The 24369-nt window shown below is 37.7% G+C and overlaps 1 protein-coding gene across 6 annotated transcripts in view; it reads left to right on the plus strand.

Annotated features, from left to right (window-relative positions):
• The first annotated feature begins 2644 nt into the window (after window positions 1–2644).
• Window positions 2645–24369, plus strand: part of CEP350 (centrosomal protein 350) — a 153819-nt gene continuing 132094 nt past the window's right edge. For all 6 annotated transcript variants that reach the window (XM_025429941.3, XM_025429944.3, XM_049112109.1 and 3 more), the window contains exon 1: window positions 2645–3013. The gene's annotated coding sequence lies outside the window, so the exon portion shown is untranslated. The remainder of the gene's footprint in view (window positions 3014–24369) is intronic.

The raw sequence follows: 24369 nt of genomic DNA on the forward strand, positions 1-24369 counted from the left end.
CATTTTTGACCATTCCATTCTTTCCTGTGGAATGTTATTGATGTTCCTGTGACTGCCCCTCCTTCAGCTTGGCTGTTCCCAATGTCCCCTCATCTTTTGCCCCCAGCCAAATACTCTTCTTTTTCTGTGTTCCACTCACCCTGGCAGGCTACCCCTCAATTCAAAGGAGGATTCCTTCAATTTTAATTAATTTCTATTATTATTTTTTTAATTATTTATTTTTAAAGATTTTATTTATTCATGAAAGACACAGAGAGAGAGGCAGAGACATAGGCAGAGGGAGAAGCAGGCTTCCACCAGTTAGCCTGATGTAGGACTCGATCCCAGGACCCAGGATCATAACCTGAGCCAAAGGCAAACCGCTCAACCACTGAGCCACTCAGGTGCTCGCTCTCTCTCTCTCTTTCTCTCCCTCTCTCTTTTTTAAAGGAAAATGACCTAATCTTTATTTAAAAATACTTATATTTTTAAATGGCTAGTATTTTCACATGGTTCAAAATTCTTAAAGTACAAAAGAGTACAACTGATAAATCTCCTTCTTATTCTTGTTCAATTTCCTTCCATGCAGCCAGTGTTAGCAGCGTCTTCTGCATTAATGTAGAGATGGCTCATACATGTACAAGCAAATATTATATATCTCTCCACTTTTTCTTAACTCAAATAGTAGAGTACTATCTACATGGGTTCAGTTACCTCTGACTCCTCTTTGGAGTGGGAACACTTAACGTGATGGCTACCATTCTCACTTGGCTGGTAAGGCTCCTGTATGTTTTTCAGGCTGAATCCAGTGTCTGGTTCCTCTGGCTTCCAGATTCTGATGCACACATCAAGCTTTACATGTTGTCTCCTTAAAGCCCTTCTCACCCCTCTGTCTATTCCCTTCAGAAATCTTCCTCTCAAATTCTGTGAATCTACAGTCTCTCAAGCCTTTCTATATCACTGACCAGGTTGTAGAGTCTTGAGAAAGGGGCCAAGAATTACATAACTGGTGTCATATTACCTCTGCAAATTGGCTACTTGGACTCCTGTCCTATAATTTACTTGCTGCTATCCATTTGTCTTAAGCTCTCACTCAAAAAATTGCAATTTAATATTCATTATAGTAAAATATGATGAAACGCTGCAAGAGTCAATGTGTAGGGTACAAACAACAGTTATGGCATGTCAAAATGGAGAGAGGTGGCTGTGTTTGAGGTATTAGGCGGGTGAAGGAGAGGCAGGGATCTGCACAAGGTAGGACTAGTGGAAATCGCGCATAGGCTGGCATGAGGATAACATCGCTCTCCACACAGTGACGGGAACTTTTGGTGTTTTCTGTTACCCAGGAGGCAGCATGGGGGTGGAGAAGCATAGATAGGGTTTAGCGAGACCTCAAATCTTACATTTCCTTTTGCTTATGGTATAATATTGGGCAAATTACTTAGCTTTTCACAACCCATTTCCTCTTCTAAAAAAAGTTTTATAAATACTAAACAAGGTGGTTGTATAATGGATGGGGGAAATAGCTAAATAACTCTTTCCTTATGTTGTTTTTCGTGCTACCGCTGGCACCACTGGGATACCCACATTTCCTGTTCTCTCCAGCAGTTTCCTAGAGACACAATGCATACTTTACATACAGGATTTTATACATCCACGTAGGTCTTGTCTTATCCAGGCACAGCCAAAGGCCCTGCAAAGAGGGAGCAGTTACTGCCTCCTGCTTCTACTGTTGAGATCTACCCAACAAACAGGGATCGAGCCCCTAAAACGTCCCAGTTACCGACCTAGGCCCTATTGGGGTACAGAGCGACAAAGGGTCTTCAAGATACTTAAAGATGAGAAACAGTCTCTGGATAAACAGCTATCGGAGTTCAGAAGGTGGAGAAAAAGTGATGGGCAGAGAGCTTGTGTGAAGTGAGCACCTAACGGAAGGTGGCATTATTTGCAGAAGAGGTGTCATTTAAGCTAAGTCCTGACACATGTTAGAATTCACCATACGGACACTGGGGAAGGAGGATAAAGGTATCAGAAGACCTGCTGATCACAGACTGCACCGTTCATCATCGATGCCTATACCCAACGGGAGGAAACACCGTTTCACTCGCTCTGGATTAGCCGTCAGGCTGCAGGCTGAGCACCACTGTAAGTCTCCAGAATAAAACCGCCAGTGACAGCAGCGGGGGGAACTGCAGCAGCCGCAGAGCTGCAAAGACTCTGAAACTGACGCGGGTAAAGAAGATTTACTTGGACGACAACTGGTGGGAACACCGTAAATTCTGAGAAGCTGCACATTCTGAGTTCACCCTGGTCAACTCCCCCCACTGCCCCCCCCCCACCTTGTTTTTTGGCCGGGGTGAAATGCGCAGCCAGAAGGCCCAATTAGCGTCCAAGAAGGAGGGCGGGGGAGGTCTCCGCTGCGGATCTGCTCTGGCTCCTCCCGAGTCCCGCTGGGCACCAACCCGCCACGCCAAACATGGCGCTCTCGAGCGTCCTTTCTTCGTCTTATCCCTGCCCGCACATCTTAGCCACACTCAACATGGCCCCAACTAAAGGCTGTATTCCTGTGGAGCCGACTCGGGACAGTTCTCGCGAGGTTTGCCTGCCCCCGCCCCCCCCACCCCCCCGACCTCGACCGCTCCCGCCCTGCCTCGCGCGGCCGCCACCGCCACTGCCGCCGGCGCCGCTCCTCCTCCGTGTCAGTTGTTGGGCTGTAATGGCGACTGGGCCGCCGCCGCCGAAGTGACTCCCGGGCGGGGGAGCGGGGCCGGACCTGCGCCAGAGGGAACTGCAGAGAGCCGCAGCTCAGGGGGAGGCTTGCTGTGGGGGAGGGGAGGCAGCCTTTCCGCCTCTCCTTCCTTCTCTGCAGCCCGGCGGATCCGGGGAGCCGGTGCGAGGCGGGCACCCGGTGCGTCCCCGGAGCGGGGAGGCCAGGCCCGGCAGCCCTGGGGCCGGTCGGGGCGGCATCGCTGCTCCCTCCGCCAGGCCCCGCGGGATGCACCGTGGGAGCCGAGGGCGGAGGCGACACTCTCAGGTGAGCTGCGGGAGGACGTGGCTGGGACCGCAGACGCTCGCTTAGCTTCTGCTGCCTCTGTCCGCGGTCCCGGGTCCCGGGTGGCGGCGAGAGAGGCGGGGCGGGGCGCCGGGAGCCCTGGCCCGGCCTGGCGCCCCCCTCGGGGACCCTCCCTGGGCCCCCCGCTTCTGCGGGGAGGGCTATCCTGAGACCTCGATTTCAGGTCCCACCGGTGCCTGCCCAAGACGAATTTCCTTCCTTACCTGCCAGTGCGCCCCCCTCCCTCCCACCCCCCCCCCCCCCCCCGCCCTGCTCCCCCGCCCCTCCTCTCCTCTGCAAAAGATGTAGGATACCTCTCGCCTTTGGTCTCCGGAGAACTGCTCCTCCTTCACTTGCAGATCAGGCGTATTTTAGGAAATTCCGGGCAACTGGCTCCAGTGGCAAGGATGACTGGGTTTCTGTTCCTTTTTGGTGGGGATAAACATTCTCAAGTATAGGGGAAAACTTTGATCTGCTCCAGTCAAGCAGCTGCTGAACGTAGTCTACCGATTTATTTCACAGATGATTTAGTGTGTGTGTGTGGGGAGGGCGGGGGGGGGATTTCTTAAGCTTTACGCTTTGAAAGTTTGTCAGTATTTCTCCCCCTCCCCTCCCCGCCCTCTTTTTAAATGTGGCCCAACATGGTAAATAATATTTAACCGGTTTCACAAATACGATTTGGAATTTCGCTGGGTTTTTAGTTTTCAGATAGGAGGTTGTACATAGGTATAAGATTTTAACATGGTTTTTAGTGTAGTAGCAAATCTTTCCTAAAGGAAAAGATCCTTCTTATAGGACAGGTTGTCAGGAGTGGTAATCGGTATCCATGCACTCCCATCTGATTGTTTGTTGTTGTTGTTGTTGTTGTTTGTTTTGAATTTGGAAAAGTCGTTAATGTTGCCATGTTAGCGATGCCTCCGCCTGTCTTGTGTTTAAAGGTTTTAAAGGAAAAGGCTATCTTAGGCAGACCTAGCAACAGTGCGAAACGGTTTGTAAAAGCGATGATAAAATACGGAAAGCTGCTCTCCACTTTAAACACTTCTTAGTTTAAAATACTGCTTTTAAACAAGGGAGTGTGTTGCTTATAACATGAGATTGTGACTTTGGGGGATTGGTTGTTAGGCCAATGGTACAAGTTGCTTCAAACCCATGGATGTGTAACATGAATTAATTTCGGTGTGCAAAATTGAGGAACTCCACCTAGTGTAATAAAGTAAATCTGAAGCGTTGAAGCGTCATTGCATTGAATTTGAGGTGCTTTAATCAGAAAATAAACATCAAGCCAAAATACATTGTATGTGTGAATAAATAGTATGTATCTCATTTTTTCACGGTAGCAGGGCTTGGGTTTGTAACGATGGTGAAGTCCAGTAACTAAACAATTTCATACATGTGTGAGATAATTTCTCTGACTCTCTGATATTGTGTAAGGGTGTTACTACTTAACCAACCTCCTGTGGGGAAATCAATTTATGGATTATGAAGTTTAGAATTTTTTCCTTATGCTTTTGATTGCCAGTCTTTTGCCCATTTAATAATACTTCTGTCATATCATGGACAGTAGAAAGGAGATGGAGTCCCTATCTAACCAATTTTTATTTGTTGAATTACTTTGTTATAAAGGCAGCAAAAAAGAAGCAGCTGTTTAAAATAATTTACATCATTTTTTTTTGGTGTATCTCCACATATTTTATTTAGTCTTTATAGCTGTACGAGGTAGGTTTGGCAAATATTTTTGTTTTGCAGTTGTGGAAATTGATACACAAGGGAGTTTATTTATATGAATGATGGTCTTATTTCTGCAGATCTAGAATTGTTTATTTTTATTGAGGTATAATTGACATTAGTTTCAGGTGTACAGCGTAATGGTTCTGTATGTATTGTGAAATGATCACAAGTCTAGTTAACATCGTAGAATTATTTTTATTTTTAAATTGAATATATAGATACTTCTGGACCTTAGTTTTTTAAAATCTAAAAAAATTGTTTTTGCTCCTTTTGACATACTGTTAATTCCTTTATGCTGATGGTTGTCGTTCTTTTTTTTTTTTTTTTGGTTGTCATTCTTTAAAAACAGTACGTTCAATAATTTTTGTTAATAATGAGCAAGTCATGAATTATTATAATAGATGGCTTCACTTCTGTGTGTACTTTTTTCTTGAACAGTGTTCTTCAGAAATTGTAGTTGACTGGTCCTCTCTCATTTTGTTTGGATACTCACAGTTCTGTCGTCTTTGATAATTCAAATGATTAATACTCTTGGTTATGAAAACCAGTATTTGGGCCACATAGTAGCATAACTGGAAAGTAGTAACATCTTGGTGATTTTATTGTAGAACTGATGATTTAAAATGTTAACTTGCCATCTATACTTGTGATAGCTCTTTTTGCAGCATGGGACAAGTTGTGAAATAATTTTCTTTATTGACATTGTCTTCCCATGTCAAACAATTTCGAGTGTCGCAAATAGTCCAAAAACACAATCAAAAGATTGTATAGTGTGTTTTTTTTCCTGCACTTATGGCTTTTTGTTTATTATTATCACAAGTATGATTTTACATTTACTAGTGGTTATTTTGGTTGGTTATTTGCCTTTCTCATTTAATCTAAGTTCCATGATGGCAGAGATCCTCTGTTAACTATTGTACCCCCAATGCCTAGCATATAGTAAACTAATCAGTAAATATTAATTGAATAAATTGACTAAACAGTGGTTTTGGCATAATGTATAGAAAACAAAACAAACACTAGTTCATGTTCCTAGGCACACGTCAACTCTAATTAAGAATATACTCCAGAGATATGTTCAAGTTTGTTAGGTAGCAGGGAATGACAGCCTGGGATTAAAAAACCACTGAGAATAAGCCACAGGTGGATCCTGAAAACTTTATTGGATATCTTAATGATTTGCTTAGGTGTTCTGGCAATAGTTATTATAATTTAAAGAAAATAGAAGGTTTAAGACCCTGACCTAATTAGTACTATAATTATAGGCTCTTAATAACCTTAAGTCACTTCTTAATTACAGCATTGGGAGTTTTAAATCTTAAAGGCCAGCTAGTCCAATTCCCACGTTTTGCACATAAGTGAACAGTATCATATAGGGGAAATATCTTATGCAAAGTGGTTTTATAACTGGATGAAGAATTCATTATACAGTTGCTAAGTCTTCACTGTTTAATGACAGATAATTATCAAATCAGACGATGATTGTGACCAACTGGGCAATCTATTCATTCTACATCAGGGTAAGTTAAAAACTCAAAATAGATCTCTCCCTGAATCAAAAATATTTGTTAACTTAAAGATGAACCTCAACCTTCCCCTCTGCCATTGGGACTATAAATTGGTACAACCAGGACAATATTCTGGAAGGAAATTTGTTGTTACTTATCGAAATTAGGAGTGCATGAATTTGATAGTCATTTTGTTTTTAGGAGTTTAGCTTCCAGAAATTTTGGCATAAAAGCACAAGAACAAATCTACAAGGATGTTCATTTTAACATTATTATAAGTAAATGCTGGTAGTATTTATAAATAAAAAATATCCTAGGGATCCCTGGGTGGCACAGCGGTTTGGCGCCTGCCTTTGGCCCAGGGCACGATCCTGGAGACCCGGGATCGAATCGCACGTCGGGCTCCCGGTGCATGGAGCCTGCTTCTCCCTCTGCCTATGTCTCTGCCTTTCTCTCTCTCTCTCTCTCTCTCTGTATGACTATCATAAATAAATTAAAAAAAAATTTAAAAAAATATCCTAAATGCCCCCATTGGTAGAGGAATAGTTGAAATTATAGTATATTTATGCTGTGAAATACTATGCACTTGTTAACAGGTTGAGGGATACCTCCATTTACTTCATGAGAAGCAGCTGAGTGTATCATCAAGTGCAAGGACCATGCAGCTAACTTTCTGGGTTCAAATCCCAACTGGATCATTTGCTAGATGTAGCCATTAGCAAATTACTTAAACTCATCTATAAAGTGGATATAATTATAGTTCTCATTTGACAGGGCTGTTGTGAGAATTAAATGAGTTGCTATTTAAGCTGCAAGTAAGCATAGTAAGCACTAATAAATGTTTAAGTGTTTGCAATTACTATTATATACTGACATTAAAGAACGTTCATGATATAATATTGAGTGAGAAAAATAAGTTGCATAACACTGTGGAATATTCAGTTTTGAAAAAACACATGGGCAAAGAAAGAAATTTGATTTTATTATGATTTTGTATGGGCATAGGAAAGAGTCTGTAAGGATAGATGTTAAACTATTAGCTATGTTGTCCTTGGGGGAGTGGGTGACTTTCCTTTTTTTTTTTTTTTACTTTAGATACTTTTGTTTATTATAAGTCCCACTTTTATAGTTTTTGAAACACTTTTTTTTCTAAAAAATATCGAAACAATTTTTTCTATTATACAGTCATATAAATGTATTTTTTAATTTAGTTTTTCAGAGATCTGTAGATTTCATCAATATATCACAGTGAGATTATATTTCAAAACTTTTGTTGATGGAAGATTAAATTTAAAAGTGTATTTATTTTCCACTAGCTTAGTGACCTTAGGTGTCATTTCTTAATTTACAAAGTAAGTACATACATAGCTCAATCAGTGTTTCTTAAACTCAGGATTACCAGACTGTGCCAGGAGGTGCCTTGGGGCACTGTAGTGATCTCACATAGGCACTGTGGAATATTTTAAAGTTTTCGAGGGAAACACCATAATATTTGACAGCTGTGGAATATCTGTGTGATATTTGACATCTGTGGGACACTGCTCCAACTATTAGTTTGAGGTAGTGTCTGTGAGATTGTGTTACATTACTTTGGAAGACTGGATGTCTTCAAAAAGCTGGGTTTGGGGGTGCTGCTGTGATAAAAAGCAAGTACTGTGCAAAAATCAGTATGAATGTAAAGGATAGTGGCAGTGTCCAAAGTGATTTCAAGGTTTGAGAAGTTGTATAATGTATAGTAGTTGCACACTTCCCATTAATAAGTAATTGTGGTTATATAGTAATAAAATATTTCTTTTAATATATATGTATTTTTCAAACTGCTAAGTTGTTAGGACACAAATACTTATTAGATTGTATGAATCTAATAAATGTAACTGGTAGGTATTTTTTTGGTGCCTGGGGGCACCATGAAAAAATTACCAAAACGTTGAGAGTTCTCTTAACTGAAAAAGCTTGGGAACCTCTCCAACTCTTTTGACTAGGACACTCACAGTAAGAAATATATTTTTCATATGGATATAATATATACATTTATGTATATATCTGTTATAAATAAAATGTAAGTTGCACTAAGCTAATACCCTTAACTACTTCCATTACAACTCCATTTGGTTTCATTAAAAAAATGCTAGCTTCAACCCACCAGATTGGGTTTTTAAAAACGATTTATTTAAGAGAGAGAGAGAGATGGAAAGAGCGCACATGATTGGGAGGGGCAGAGGGAGAGAGAATCCCAAGCAGACTCTGCACAGAGCTCAGAACCTGCTGTGGGGTTCAATCCCACAACCCTGAGACCACCATCCAAACAGAAACCAAGAGTCAGATGCTCAACTTACTAGGCCACCCAGGCACCACCCCACCCCACCCCACCCCCCAATTGTTTTTTTTTTTTTTTTAACCTACTATTATTACATATTTGAAGAACATGTGACTGGATGACCTCTAATTTTTAGCTTTAATATGTTTTGTTTTCTGATTAGTTACAAATGAAGTTGGACTACACTTAATAGGTGTGTTTCTGAAAATTTGTATAGGTACTACATTTTTGTATGATGAATTATTTTAAATGCTATAGAGAAATAACGAAGTAAAGGAGATGTTTTTACAAAGAGAAGGATATTTTTTCAGACAGAAGAATATGATAAGTTTGGGATTTGATGATTTTTTTAAGTTAACCACTTTAAGTTTTTGTTCTAAGTGGACTTTTGAAAGCTGCTTATGGAACCCCTTTTTAAAACTAGATTTAACAATCATTCACGAGTAAGAGTACTAGGTATAATAAATAAGCTTCATTTTCATGATTTCCATATCTAAATCTATAAAGTAAAAGTTAAAGAATTTCTGGGCTTGTTTTAAATTATAAAATGCATATGTATACATGTAATTATTTATCTTATTGTTGCCATAAAATACATTTTCTGCTTAGGAATGGTTAACCTCTTCATAGTATATGAAACAGCTGTATCCTTTTTCCTATTTGCATTTAAGAATTGGATTCTGAGACTTATCAATGGGACCATCAGTCAGCAAACAGGTCTGGTGTGTGCTGTGTATGGTGCATGGACTAGGGATATGTAGGGGACTAAAACATGTAAAACTAGAGTTCCATGTAAGAGACATATATAAGTAATAGTACAAGTTGGTGAGAGGAATGATAAAGTACTGTGGATACACAGAGTGGGATCAACGGACACTGCATTAAGGAGTCAATTTAGTTTTCCAGTGAAAGAAAAGTAGTTGTCTTTGTTTCTTTTACAGCCGTAGCTTAAGTTAGCTAAGTTATTGAATGTGGAAGGAAACTTCTCAAAAAAATTTTTCTCCCTCAAATAGTGACAAGCACATATGCTTTTAAAACATTCAAAAACATATCCATGGAAAAATCTGCTTTCTCTCCTGGACCCTTATTCTCTCTTCTCAGAGTTCATCAGTGATAACAGTTTCTTAGGTATCAGAGAGGTTTTGTCATAAAAATTTTATACTATAGGGCAAAAAATAATCCTGACTTGCAAACTGGGAGACACTTTTATGGACATATACTCCTTGAAATTAATTTGAGAGAGTAAGCATTCAAGATAAGCAAAGTCTAGACTCGTATTTGTAGGACTTTTCCCCCCCATTATTCTTGATCTTGTTCATTGTCTTCTCCTTATGTAAAAGACTAGGGACACCTGTAGTCAATCTCTAGTTTAGCTCATTTCTTGTCAGTGGGGAGATATGTTCTTTGTGAGCCTCTCCCTGCTACTTATGTTCCAAAGGCCAAACTGGTACCAAATGTCACAAAGTTGTCTTCTGGATTTCCTAGATGACAGTAGATCAGCCTTGTATTTGTAAAAGTAGTTGTTGGGGTTTTTGTATTTTAAATGTGAAAAGAGGTGAGGCTAAGTTCTCAGGTTATTTGTGTTTGTGTATTATATTGTGAGAGTGTTGGTTATTCTGAGAATTTACTTGGAACAGTGTAGTAGATCTGACCTAGAGCTGGAATGTTTTCTCCTTTTTTCTAGCTTGGTCCCTACTAAATTCGTCCATTTTATATTTAGGTGAGATATTATGACTATTGCAGGGTTGTTTTTTTCTCATTCTTTCAGGCAGTGGTTGTTACATGGGATCCAATAGAGATGAGAGAACTGAAATGTAGCAACGGTATGGAAAATATCCTTTGTGAGAGCCAAAACAAAGTAATTTCTTTAATCTTTATCCCTAGGGCCAGGCACATAGTACCAGCCCAGTAAATAATGGAGCCAAATCTATGTGACTTGAGAGTCTTGTCAATAAAATGTAAAGGGCAAATTTGCAGCTAGAAGATACTTGAAAATTGTCTATTTTATAAAATATCATCTTGTATCTTATTTGTGTATATACCATAAGTATAGATCAGCATTCCTCAATCCTTCTGGTATCCAGACCACTGCATACTCCTTCAGTTATTAAAAACTTAAAGAGCTTTTGTTTATGTGGGCTATATCTGTTGATATTTACCGCATTAGAAGTTTTAAATGTATATATTCTTAAAAATTTTAATTCCAGTGTAGTTAAGTGTTATATTGGTATCAAGTGTACAATATAGGGATATAGTAATTCTATACTCAGTGTTCATCATGATAAGTTTACTTTTAATCCCCTTCACCTGGGTAGCCTGGGTGGCTCAGCGGTTTAGCACCGCCTTCAGCCCAGGGTGTGATCCTGGAGACCCGGGATCGAGTCCCATGTCAGGCTCCCTGCATGGAGACTGCTTCTCCCTCTGCCTGTGTCTCTGCATCTCTCTCTGTGTGTGTCTCTCATGAATAAATAAATAAAATCTTTTAAAAAAATAATCCCCTTCACCTACTTCACCCATCCATTTGTTCTCCATAGTTGAGTCTGTTTTTTGGTTTGTCTCCTTTTTTCTTTGTTCGTTTGATGTTGTTTCTTAAATTCCACATATGAGTGAAATCATATGGTATTCATCTTTCTCTGACATCACTTAGCATTATACTCTCTAGTTCCATCCAAGTTGTTGCAGGTGGCAAGATTTCATTCTTTTTCATGGCTGACTAATGTTCTATTGTGGGCGAATGTGTGTGCGCACACCTCTCCCCCCCACACCCATATCTTTTTTATCCATTCATCTATCAGTAGAAATTTGGGCTGCTTCCATGTTTTGGTGATTGTAAATAATGCTACTATAAACATAGGAGTGCATATATCTTTCAGATTAGTGTTTTTGTATTCTTTGGGTAAATAACCAGTAGTGGAATTATTGGATGGATCATATGGTAGTTCTACTTTTAATTTTTGGAGGAACCTCCATACTGTTTTCCACAGTAGCTGTACCAGTTTGCATTCCCACCAACAGTACAGTGAGGGTTCTTTTTTTCCACATCCTCACCAACACTTGTGTCTTGTTTTAATTTTTGCCATTCTGACAGGTATGAAGTGATATCTCCTTGTGGTTTTGGTTTGCATTTTCCTGATGATGAGTGCATCTTTTTATGTGTCTGTTGGCCATCTGTGTGTCTTCTTTGTAGAAATATCTGGTTCATGTCTTCTCATTCTTTATTTTAATTTTTTAATAATTTTTTTTTAGAAAGAGAGGAAGGAAAAGGGGGCAGAAACAGAGGGAGAGAGAGAATCTTAAGCAGGCTCTATACCCAGTTGGAGTCTGATGCTGGGCTCAGTCTTACAACCTGGGGGTCATGACCTGAGCAGAAATTAAGAGTTGGACACTCAGTGGACTGAGCCACCCAGGAGTCCCTTCTTCTGCCCATTTTTAAATTATTTGTTTCTTGTGTGTATTGAGTTGTATAAGTTCTTTTTATATTTTGGATGCTGACCCTTTTTTTGAATATATCATTTGCAAATACCTTCTCTCATTCAGTAAGTTGTCTTTTAGTTTTGATGGTTGTTTCCTTAGCTGTGCAGAAGCTTTTTATTTTGGTGAGTCCCAATAGTTTGTTTTTGTTTCTCTTGCCTTAGAAGACCTACCTACTAAAATATTGCTATGGCTGATTACTCCTTGTGCTCTCTTCTAGGATTTTTATGGTTTCAGGTCTCATGTTTAGGCCTTAATGCATTTTGAGTTTTTATTTTTGTGTATAGTATAAGAGAGTGATCCAGTTTTTTTTTTTCTTTTGCATGTAGCTGTCTAGTTTTCCCACTGCCATTTTTTGAAGAGCCAAAAGATATTGCATATCCTTGTTGAAGATTAACTGACCGTGCAGTTGAAGTGTTGGGTTTTTTTGTTTGTTTTTTTAGGTTTTCTATTCCGTTCTATTGATCTGTGTGTCAGTTTTTGCATATTGCATATCCTTGTTGAAGATTAATTGACCGTGCAGTTGAAGTGTTGGGTTTTTTTGTTTGTTTTTTTTTAGGTTTTCTATTCTGTTCTATTGATCTGTGTGTCAGTTTTTGTGCTAGTACCAAACTGTTTTGATTACTACAGCTCTCTAATATATCTTGAAATCTGGGATTGTGATAACTCTACTTTTGTTCTTTTTTGAGATTGCTTTGCCCATTTGGGTTTTTTTGTGGTTTCATACAAATTTTAGCATTATTTGTTCTAGTTTTGAAAAATACTGCTGGTATTTTGATGGAGATTTCATTCAATCTGTAGATTGCTTCTGGTGCATAGGCATTCTAACAGTGTTTGTCCTTCCAATCCATGAACATGGAATATCTTTCCATTTGTTTGTGTCATCTTCAGTTTCTTTCATCAGTGTTTTATAGTTTTTAGAGGACAGGTCTTTCACCTTAATTTCATTCCTAGGTGTTTTATTATTTTTGTTGCAATTTTAAATGGGATTGTTTTCTTAATTTCTTTTCTGCTGCTTCATTATTATTGCATAGGAATGCAACAGATTTCTGTACAACAGATTTTATATCATGTGACCTTACTGAATTCATTTATCAGTTCTAATAGTTTTTTGGTGGTATCCTTAGCGTTTTCTATATATGGTATAATGTCGTCTGCAAATAGTGAAAGTTTTATTTCTTCCTTACCAACTTGGGTGCCTTTTATTTCTTTTTCTTGTATAATTGCTGTGGCTAGGACTTCGAGTGAGAAGTCCGGTCCTAGTCCAGTGAGAAGGTGAGAGTTCCTTGTTTTGTTCCTGATCTTAGAGGAAGAGCTCTTGGTTTGTCTCATTGAGTATGATATTAGCTGTGATTTTTTTCATATGTGGCCTTTATTATATTGAGGTATGTTCCCTGTAAACCTACTTAATTGAGGGTTTTGATAACATGGATATTTCTGATGAATGGATATTGTACTTTGTCTAATGCTTTTTCTGCATTTCTTGAAATAATCATGGCTTTTATCCTTTCTCTTGTTGATGTGCTGTACCACATTGATTTGTGAATATTGAACCACCCTTGCATCCCAGGAATAAATCCTGCTTGGTTATGGTGAATGATTTTTTTTAATGTATTGTTGGATCCAGTTTGTCAGTATTTTGTTGAGGATTTTTGCCTCTGTGTTCATCAGAGATATTGACCTTGTAGTTCTCTCTCTTTTTGTAGTATCTTTATCTGGTTTTGGCATCAAATGTAATGGTAGCCTCATAGAATGAATTTGGAAGTTTTCCTTCCTCTTTTATTTTTTGGAATAGTTGAGAAGAATAGGTATTAACTCTTCTTTGAATGATTGGTAGAATTCAGCTGTGAAGCCATGTGGTTCTGGACATTTGTTTGTTGGGAATTTTTTTTTTTTTTTTTGATAACTGGTAACAATTTCATTGCTGGTAATCGATCTGTTCAAATTTTCTGTTTCTTCCTGATTCAGTTTTGAGAAGTTATAGGTTCTAGGAATTTATACCTTCTAGGTTGTCTGATTTGTTGGCATAACATTCTCTTAGAATCCTTTATAGTTCTGGGGTTGGTTGGTATTTCTCCTCTTTCATTTGTGATTTTATTTGAGTCCTCTCTCTTTTTTTTTTTTAAATAAGTCTGGCTAAAGGTTTATCAGTTTCGTTGATCTTTTCAAAGAACCAGCTCCTAGCTTTATTGATCTGCCCTATTGCCATTTTTGGTTTCTATTTCGTTTATTTCTGCTCTCTTCTCTTTTATTGCCTTCATTCAATTGATTTCAGATTGTGTTTGTTGTTCTTTTTATATCTCCTTTAGGTGCCAGGTTAGGTTGTTTGAAATTCTTGATTCTTGCAATAGGCCTCTGTTGCTTTGTACTTCCTTCTTAGAATACGTTTTGTTGCATCCCAAAGATTTTGGACCATTGTGTTTTTTTATGCATTTTTAAATTTCCTCTTTGATTTCTTGGCTGAGTCATTTAGTTTTTAGTAGCATGTTATTTAACTTCCATGTATTTGTGTTTTTTCCAGATTTTTTCTTGTGGTTGATTTCTAGTTTCCTAACATTGTGGTTGGAAAAGATGCATGATATGGAAGATTTAAATCTTTTTTTTTTTTTTTTTGGAAGATTTAAATCTATTTATTTATTTACTTAAAATAACAAATCCATACTAAAATAAATAAATAATATTTTTTAACGAAAGATAATTATATTTTCCAAAATAAAAAGGTTTAGTGAAAGGAGTGACATTGTTTGACATTTTTCACATCTTTTTAATGTCTAGCTTAATAAAAGACATCTGGGTTCTCATATCTCCTTCTGTATTCAATCTGTTGTGGTATTACATGTCATGTAGTATACGTATACGTTCTCAGAATGAAACTGAGACTATAGTGTATGTTCTCAGAATGAAAATGAAAAAGAGGAATTATGTCTTAATGTTATGGAAATAGTTTTGATTTCAAAGACTCCTCCTGAAAGGTAGGCCATCAGAGATCCCTGGAGCATGGTTGGGATTGGTGGTATAGATTATAAATTTAGAGTAGAATAAGACTTTAGAAGACATATAGTTATAATCACCTCTCATGGATATTTCTGGCTTGTACATCTGAACTGTGATAGGGAATACCTCAAGTTTGTTTTTTGGGAATAATCATCAGTTGGCTTTTGGAGATGTTGAATAAGATGTGCCTTTGAGGTTCTGAATAAGCAGCTTGATGTGTGGGTTAGCATGTTAGAGATATGGGCCAGAGTTTGGCAGTCTTTGGCATATACATGGTATTTGAAGCCTTGGGCATAGTGACATCCCCCAGAGTAGAGTGTTAGAAAAGAGCCCATGGTCAAACCTGCTTGAACCTCTAGATTTAAGAGAGAAGGACTAGCTAGCAGAGAAGACTAATAAGAGAACTAGAGAGAAGATGGAAAACCTAGAGTGTAGTATATGGAAGTCAAGGGAAATGAGTGTTTAAGAGAGTAGTTAACTGTGATGAATGCTGCCAAGAGGCCAAGCAAGATGAGGACTTTTTATTTGGAAATGCCTGGGGGCACCTGGGTGGCTCAGTCCAGGCTAAGCATCCAGCTCTTGATCTCAGCTCAGGTCTTGATCTTAGGGTCATGAGTTCAAGCCCTGTGTTAGGAGAAAAAAAATGCAATTGCCCATTAGCTTGAGAGATGAAGAAATCTTTGGTGATTTTAGTGAGAGCTGTTGTGGAGAGATGGGGATGCCAGCCACACTGGAATTGCTTGAAGAGTGAGTGAAAAGTATCACCAAAAAGAGACTGAGTGTATTTAGTCAACTTTTTTGAGAACTTTGTAAAGGAAAAAAAGAGCAGTAGTGGAGAAGGGTGCTGGGTTACGGGACTTTGGTGTTGTTTAAGTAAGAAGATTAAGTGTAAATGCTGATAGGAAGAATCTTGGTGAGAGGTGGAGGCTAGAGATCACATTAAGGAAAATGTAATTGATAATTGAAGTTTCTTGAAAGAACTTGGAGGTGGGGAGATCTTAAAATAGATGAAGTGTTCGTATGGCTCCTTTCCTCTAAAAGTTACTTTTTGTGTTTTTTTCCGCATGCTCCCTCTTGATGAACTCTTAGCCTGCGTAAGTAGGGAAGTTAAATGGTAAATATAGTTCTTTTAAATTTCTTGACTATCGTTATTTTCCTCTGAGACTTTGTGGTTCCCATGAGGTATTTGCATGATACTTTGAAGTGTGGGCTTCAAGTAAATAGTTTTTGCTATCAAGTAAATAGTTTTTTTTTTTTTAAGTTGCATACTTATTTGGTAGAAGGTGCGTCTGCTTTTTATATGTTTCATCTTAATCAGATTCTTTTATGTCATTTTTATAGCTTTATTGAAATTCTGTTTCTGTTTTCTTTTGGCAAGATAGAGTCATCCTTAGCTAACTTTTGGAAGTTGATTATTGTTTTGAGTTTTTCATAATTTGTGTGATGTAAATAGAACCATGTCAAATATAATTTCTTTTTTAGTCCTTGTGATATTTGACTTTGGTCTGAACAAAGCAGCATTGTTCATTTATGCTTTGACTTTTGCATGAAACAACTTGTTTCTCTACAAGATGCTAGTTAAACTCACTGTAAAATGGACACTAGAATGAATTGAGTCACTTAAATGAGTAATAAAAGTAGTCTTAAGTTTGGGGCGCCTGGGTGGCTCAGTTGGTTAAATGTCTGACCCTTGACTTTGGCTCAGGTCGTGTTCCTCGGGGTTGTGAGATCAAGCCCTGTGTCAGAACCTGTGCTGGGCATGAGCCTGCTTGGGATTCTTTCTCTCCCTCCCCTCCTCCCCCTGCCTTCTGTCCAATTAAAAAAAAGTGTTCTTAATTTTTCTGAAATTTAAGAAGGTTGCAGTATAGTAAGGAGACAAAATGAAATGGAATGACATAGATTCTGTTATTGGTTTCTCAAAACTGTGGTCATAAGAGAGGAGTGGCCAATAATTGATCCTTTAAAAACAAATAAGGTTGGAGAACTCCCATGATGTTGTTCCTTTCCTTCTCCAGCTTCATCTCTTGACATTTTTTTTCTTTCCAACACATGGGACTTTTTGGTTTCTTAAAATGTGTCATGTCTTTTTTGTCTCAGGATTGTTCCACATATTGTTCCTACTGCCTGGAAAGTTCTTTCTTGACTATTCGTGTTTATCCTTTAGATCTTGATTTAATGACACCTTCCAGATTAGATGAATTTCCTTTTATTGCATGCCTCTATGGCATTTCCATTTTTCCCCCTTAATTATTTTCATCCCATTTGTAATATTTGTTGAATATCAACCTTTTGAATAAACCTTTAGATTTCTTTAGAGTGGGGGCCATGTTTCTCTTCACTGCTCTATCCCTGGTTTTCATTCCTACAACATACATGGCACTCAGCAGATTGAGGGAAAGGTTTTTCATGAGTGTGGAAGAATACCGTCTGGTGCAACACCAAGGAAGTTGATGCAACATCTTACCTGCCCTGTTTAGAATGGAAGGTGGAATAAAATGCTGTATCTGTAGACATTTGTGAGGAAGCACTGTCCTTTCTGGAGAGTTTGAAAAACAGTCAACGTGTGGGTTAAATGAGTATTCTCTAAAGTTAAAGTGGATTGAAGTTAATGGAACAGAGGTTCTAAAGATGATAGAATTGAGGTGAGAAAGCCTAGTGCCTGGTGATGAAATTATGAAAGAGAATAGGGGATAATGATGGGGGCTGAGTTTGAAAGAGAGGCATCATATGGATGCCTTTTAGAAGCTTACAGAGTATTGAGAGATCTAGATTTAATTTCTGCATCTGTCACTGAATGACTTTGGACTATGTCCATAGTCTTTCTGATACTGTTTCTTCATCACTAAAATAGCTATATAAATACCCCCCCACACACACACATTTAAAATACTTCACATAAAAAACTCATTTGTTTTTAAGAACATTAACAAGAGAGAAAGAAAAGTAGAAAAAGATACGGAGCAGAGTGTTTGGTGGGGAGGTAGTATTTTTGGTTCTATGCAATTGAATGTTTAGTGTTTTTATAAACAAAGGAAAAAATTGTTAAAGGCCCCCAAAAGCCCATGGCTGTTCTGTTACATACACCCCACTGAGAAAAAGAGCACCAGGAAAAGAGCAGAAGTGGACAAGAGAAACCCAAGAGTGGAGCCAGGTCCAGATGAGGGCAATTTTCCTGAGCAATATGCTCTTAGAAGTCACAGAGAGGAAAATACTCTTTTTTTTGCCAGAAAAGCAGTGGGAAGAAATAGGAGGGGGGGAAGAGGGTAAATAAGGATTTCCGTGCATAGGGGAAAGGGTAGGGGGTGGTGTATTATGGACTTTTCTCCTACCCTATAGCCTCAACATATAAGTGAAGGGTGGCAAAGAAGAGTAAAGATTTCCATTTGCATTGAACAGAGCTTTAGGCTAAGGGGAGGAGTAAAAGGCAAATAAGGAAGAGGATTCTGGGTTGTGATGGAGACTGAAAATAAGGTGGAAAACAATACAGTTCTTGGTCCACAGAGAAGGAACACAGAAAATGGTAGGTAGGATGATTAACTATTAACTGCCTTCATGGTCACCATAGAGGTCTGTAACTTAAGCTTCTGGCTTAAAGATATTTTTTTTTTTTTTGCTCTCAAGTGTTCTGGAACTTCAGAAAAGAGATGGTCTTAGGTGGTTGGGGAATAGGATTAGTTCTTTCCATTGATGCTCATCTTTATGGAATCATAAAATGTTTTTGGAAGTTTCAGGCCTCAAAGAGTAGAATTGAAAATAATCTCTAGAGCTGCAGTTCTGAAAGCTGGCATTATACTGGGATCCCTGTAGACCTTTAAAAATACAGGTTTTGGAAAAAAAAAATACAGGTTTTGGGCCTCTCCTCAAACCTACTGATTGACTGTCTTGGGGGTGGAGCCTCAGCGTTTCAGTTTTTAACGTTATCCAGGTGATTCTCCTCCTAGAGTTGGTTGAGAAAGTAGCTCAGGAGACAAGAACTCTGTAGCTGCTTGGAGGAGGGCATTAAGTAGCTACTCTCAAAGTCATTTGCAGTGGGAATGATTGGGAATGTATATCTGGGTGATTTGGGAAAGAATTATTTTTATAGGCTTGAAGACTAGCTACAGAGGATAAGTAGAGGGAGTAATGATTTTAAAATATTGTATTTAAAAGCTGTTTAAATACAAAGAATGTTTTCCGAGTGCCTCTGTTTGCTATGGATTAAACAGTGATGATGACTTTATGAGTAAAGGTACATATTACACTGACATGTTAAGACCAATATTTTGTACATTATCTTTAATAGTCATTCGCATTATGTGCCTACATTTTTAAAAAAGAAACCAAATATATTATCATCATATGTTTAAATAAATGTGTATTTGTGTGTATGTGTGTTGTGTATCTCATTCATTTCAGTAATGGTCTTTTTGAGTTTTGAGAGATTATGTTGTAGGTTTATTCATACCTTTTTTCAGATTTAGAGAAATTAATCGTAAGTACGTTTAGTATAAATATGAATAGTAGATATAAAAATAGGGAAACCAAGGTGAGAAAGGGAGGAGAGGAAGTCAGATAAGAGATTAATATGGAAAACAGGAAAGGAGTAAGATGGAAAAATATAGAAGAAAATGGGAGATAAATGGGGAAAAGGGAAAATATACTACTAATATTTGAAGAGAATATAACAGATTTGTTTTTTAGTGAATGAATATAGATGTTTCTCTAATTTTAAGCAGATTTTAACACTCTACTAGTGAGTGAAAGAACCAGATATGATAATAGAGAAAAGTATTAGGAAGCCCATTTTTCCCTTTCAGCTCACTTTAGATTTTAAAAGGAATGTTATAGTATGGGTTTTAAGAGAAAGAATATGTTGTTTACTGATTGAATTAATCAAATATGATTTAGGACACTGTGCCTAGATTTCTAATTCCATTTCATTCAATTTCTGTGTTAGGATTCTGGCTTCTTACTGTCCATTAGAGACTCTTGACATCTTGGAATCTTTGGTCACTAGATTTTACTATAAGTCAGAGTTCAGGTGTGTTGAAGATAGCACTCAGCAATATCACAATATTTCCAGAATCAGGGAATGTGATTGCTAACAAAGTATTCTTTTTTTTTTTTTTTTAATTATTTATTCATTCATGAGAGACATAGAGAGAGAGGCAGAGACAGGCAGAAGGAGAGGCAGGCTCCCTTCGGGCAGGAGAGTCTGATACAGGACTCGATCCCAGGACCTCGGGATCATGCCCTGAGCCAAAGGCAGACGCTCAACCGCTGAGTCACCCAGGTGTCCCACTAACAAAGTATTCTTAATAAAGTAGATGTGTTTGTCAAGTTGTAGCCTGGTAGTTAATGGTACCCCTCTGTTCATTCCCACAAAGATTGTTCAGATGGGGCCATCTCATTCCCCCTCTGAGAAACACTAAGACTTTATATGAGGTTGAAGCCATGGGTCTAGTGATTAATCTTTGCACTGGGTGAGTAGCTGGGAGAAATGTCTTCCCTTTCTGAGTAGTTTCTGCTTTTCATGGGCTCTACAGGGTAATGTATAACTGCTCCACTTTAACTGCTCCTTACTTTGTTCATGTCCAGAGTGAATAAATGCACTTCCAATACGGTTTACATAATTCTTGTACTTTTTTTTTTAACCTAATCATAGTAAGGCTTTTACTTGGTTTTATAGACAAAGCAAAAGCATTATGTTTTGCTTCCATCATCTGATTGATTCCATATTAATGATATGCTTTTAGCAAATGACTCCCACTGTTTACATATCATGTATTTAGTTTATTATATGGTCACCTGTAGCCCTCTTCTTTACACTGTTATTATCAGCAAGGGCAATTATGCTTGTGTGGCTTGTAGTTTATTTTACCATATATTCTTGTAGGCTACTTGCAAAATAGTATATGGATTTTGTTCCCTTGTTTTACATTTCTTTTTTTTTTTTTTCTTTTTTTCCTGGTTTCCTTGTCTAGTGATGTTTGTTAATCGTGTTACTTTTTCTTTCTTGTGAGTAGTTTTCCAGCCTGGCTTTTTAAACCATCTCTTCTGCTTCTCTGATCATGTTTCTTGTTATTTCGGTTGATTTAACCCACTCCTTTCTCTGGTTGTCCTTTTACTGGCAGCTTTGCCTTTGATTCCTCTATTCTTTTCTGTTTAAGTTAAAATTATAACAAGCTTTCAACGTTGCCATTTGTTTTTCTGTTCATAGAAGGTCTCTTTTGATGGGAGGATAAATAAGATATAGTCCTTAAGGACCATACAGCATTGTGGAGAGACTGATAGACATGTGGTATTTGTAACTTTATAATTTTACCACATTGTATACTATTTGTTGATATGCGTGTCACTACATTGTGAGCATTAAATGCTCAAGGAATGTTCATTGAAGAAATGAATGAATGATGTTTGTGTGTGTCTAATGGTAAGGGCTCTAAAAAGTTAACAGTGCTATTGGGGAAATATATGATGTGGTAATTCTGTTAAGGAACAGTGGGAAAAGATTTATAGTAGATGGCATTAACATTTGGACTTGAAGAATATTATTGCCAGAGAAAATTTAGGAAAAGAAGATATGGAGGGTAATGAAAATTTCTGCATGTTTAGGGAATGCACTCTAGCTATGGCTTTTTTGACAAGAACAACTGGTATACAGTGAAGATAACAAAGAGGCCAACACTGTAAATTAAGGTTGTGAAGGTTTCCAAGTTCTGTCATGCTAAGGAATTTGGAATTTTATCCCATAGGTAATAGTCTTTGGAGAGCTATAAAAGCAGAATTGCTGGGTTCTGTTTTTAGAAAGATAATTGTGATTGTAGTATGGAGAATAGATTAGGAGCAGAATAATTTTGGAAGCTTTTACCACAATTTAGGCTAAAAATAATGCTCTGAACAGAGGTAAGAGGAAGAGAGAGGGGAAGAGAGAAGTTAAAAATATCTTAAAATTTTTTTTCAACATCTTTATGGAGGCTATTTTATGTATCATAACAAAGAAACGTCTTTAGGATAGTATTGACTTGTTAACTCAGTAAATGGTGGTGAGGAAGAGGCAGAAATGGCAAAGATGAACTGGATGCATGACAACCCCATTTGCTAAGAGAAAAAGAAGGAACAATTTTGAAGATAGACAATACTGAATTTGGTTCTGAACTTGATAAATTAGAATTGTAGCAGGCTTTGAAGGTAGACTATCTAATAGACTGAAAACTTGGGTCCAGAGTTCAGAGAAAGACCTAGGGCAGAAATAGGATGACTTTTAAGAAGTGATTTGAAACCAGGAAAGTGTGTGCGATTGCCTGGGAAGAAGGAGCTGTAGAAGATGGGCCTAACAATGGAACCTTTGAAAATGTTACTGTTGATGAATTGGACAAAAGTAGGGAAGCCATCAGTTAAGGAAAAAAAAATCAAGAGGGTAAGGGAAATAGGACAAATATGTTTTACTAATCCCAAGAGTAATGAGTATTTCAGAATGAAAGCTTAAAACCCCAAATGTAATAATTTTATAATACCCAACTGGAAAATTGTGTTACTACAAAGGTGTATATTAGATTTTCTGGACAGATGGACTGTCTGTATATCTGTATCTACATCTATATCCATGTATATAATGTTTAAACTTAGTTTTAAGATCTTCATAAAAACAAACATAAATCAGGAAAAATAGTTTTTTAGACTTTAGAAAGTATGGGCTTTTTGGGGTGCCTGGGTGGCTCAGTCGATTAAGCATCAGACTCTTGATTTTTGGCTCAGGTCATGAATCTGGCATTGTGAGGTCAAGCCCTGCAGTCTCCATACGCAATGTGGAGTCTGCTTGAGATTTTCTGTTTCCCTGTGCCCCTTCCCTCCCTGCTCATGCTCTTTTTCTCTCTTAAAAACAAAACAAAACAAAACTATGGACTTTTTAGTTGAAGGGCTGTTTATGAGAAAATGAATTTGAAGGATAAAGGGAAATTTTCTCACTGGATTAAAAAAATGTTTTCTGGTGGCCAGAGATAACCTCTCAAAAAACTGTCCTAGAAATTTTCTGTATTTTGTTGTTCTTTTTAAAAACAATATATTTGACACATTTTTTTCCTGTCATATATTTGAAATATATTTCACATATATTTCTCTTAATAACTTACTTCCTCCAAGTCTATGAGTTAGAGGTTTGAAATGAATGATTTCATAGGATCCTCTTTTTCTGTAGGGTTTTGTCCTTTTTTCCCGTTAAATAAAGAGAAATAAAAGGAAGTTTGTTGTAAGACTTCACAGAGGCCTCAAGGAATTCAGGGACAGAAAATGAGGTAGTGGTATTATGGGAACTGGAAAATTGTTAAGAACAAGGCCACTTTTCCCCTTTTTTTTTCAGAGGCTATGTGATCTCTCCTTTGTTTTTCTTTGATCTTCATCTTGCTTTTCATCATGATCTTTCATCTTGGCTCCTCACAGCTCATTGACTCAGTTGCTTAACATTCCATTTCAAAATTCTTAGCTCTTTTCTTGCCAGGGACTGGATGAGGCACTCCTCCAATCAGCTATAGTGGGGGTGAGGGGTTGTGGATGACAGTGGGGATGTTCTTCAGAGAGGAGCTGTGAGTGGGCAGACACACTGATTGACGTCTGTAATACATTCATACACAATTTTATTTAATAAATCTTTTGGGAACATTACATATATATGTATGTATGTATATGTAGTTGCCACACAATGTTATATTAGTTTCAGGTGTACAACATAGTGATTTTAAAGGAACATTTTAAAGGTATAATTTGCGATCAGTGTTTTGTGCTGAATAGGAAGGATTGCTATTTGTATTTTGGAAAATATTCAGAGTCCAAAGAGGACATATATGATAAGCATTGAGTTTGGGATAGTGATTCTTACTTCTGAATAGGGGGAAATGGATATGAGTAGAGGTACACGGGACTTCAGCCGAATTTCAGTAGTTTATTTCTTAAACTGAGAGGTGAGTACATAGCTGTGTATTATTATTTCTTAAATATATGCCTTATATTAAAACACAGTAAAGAAGAAAATCTACTTAGTGGATGACTAATGGTCATTTAAATTTAGACTTTGACAGATGACAAGTCTCAGAAAATAAAGCAATCTGACAGGATGTTGCAGATCTGTTAACCCTTTCCTGAATGTCAGAGATATTAACAGTATGACACTAATACAATTCATAAAATAACTTTTAAAATATCAGCTTAATGAGATGATTGAATCTAACTCTTAGAAGCATTTGTAAGAAAACCATGGCTATCTGCCATTGTAGTAGTGAAAGATGGTGACAAACTTATTACTAGATAACAGAATACTTGTATGAACATGGTATGCTGATGCCATT

The sequence above is a fragment of the Canis lupus genome, chromosome 7 (genome assembly GCF_003254725.2).
Source record: "Canis lupus dingo isolate Sandy chromosome 7, ASM325472v2, whole genome shotgun sequence".
Taxonomy (NCBI): Eukaryota; Metazoa; Chordata; class Mammalia; order Carnivora; family Canidae; genus Canis; species Canis lupus.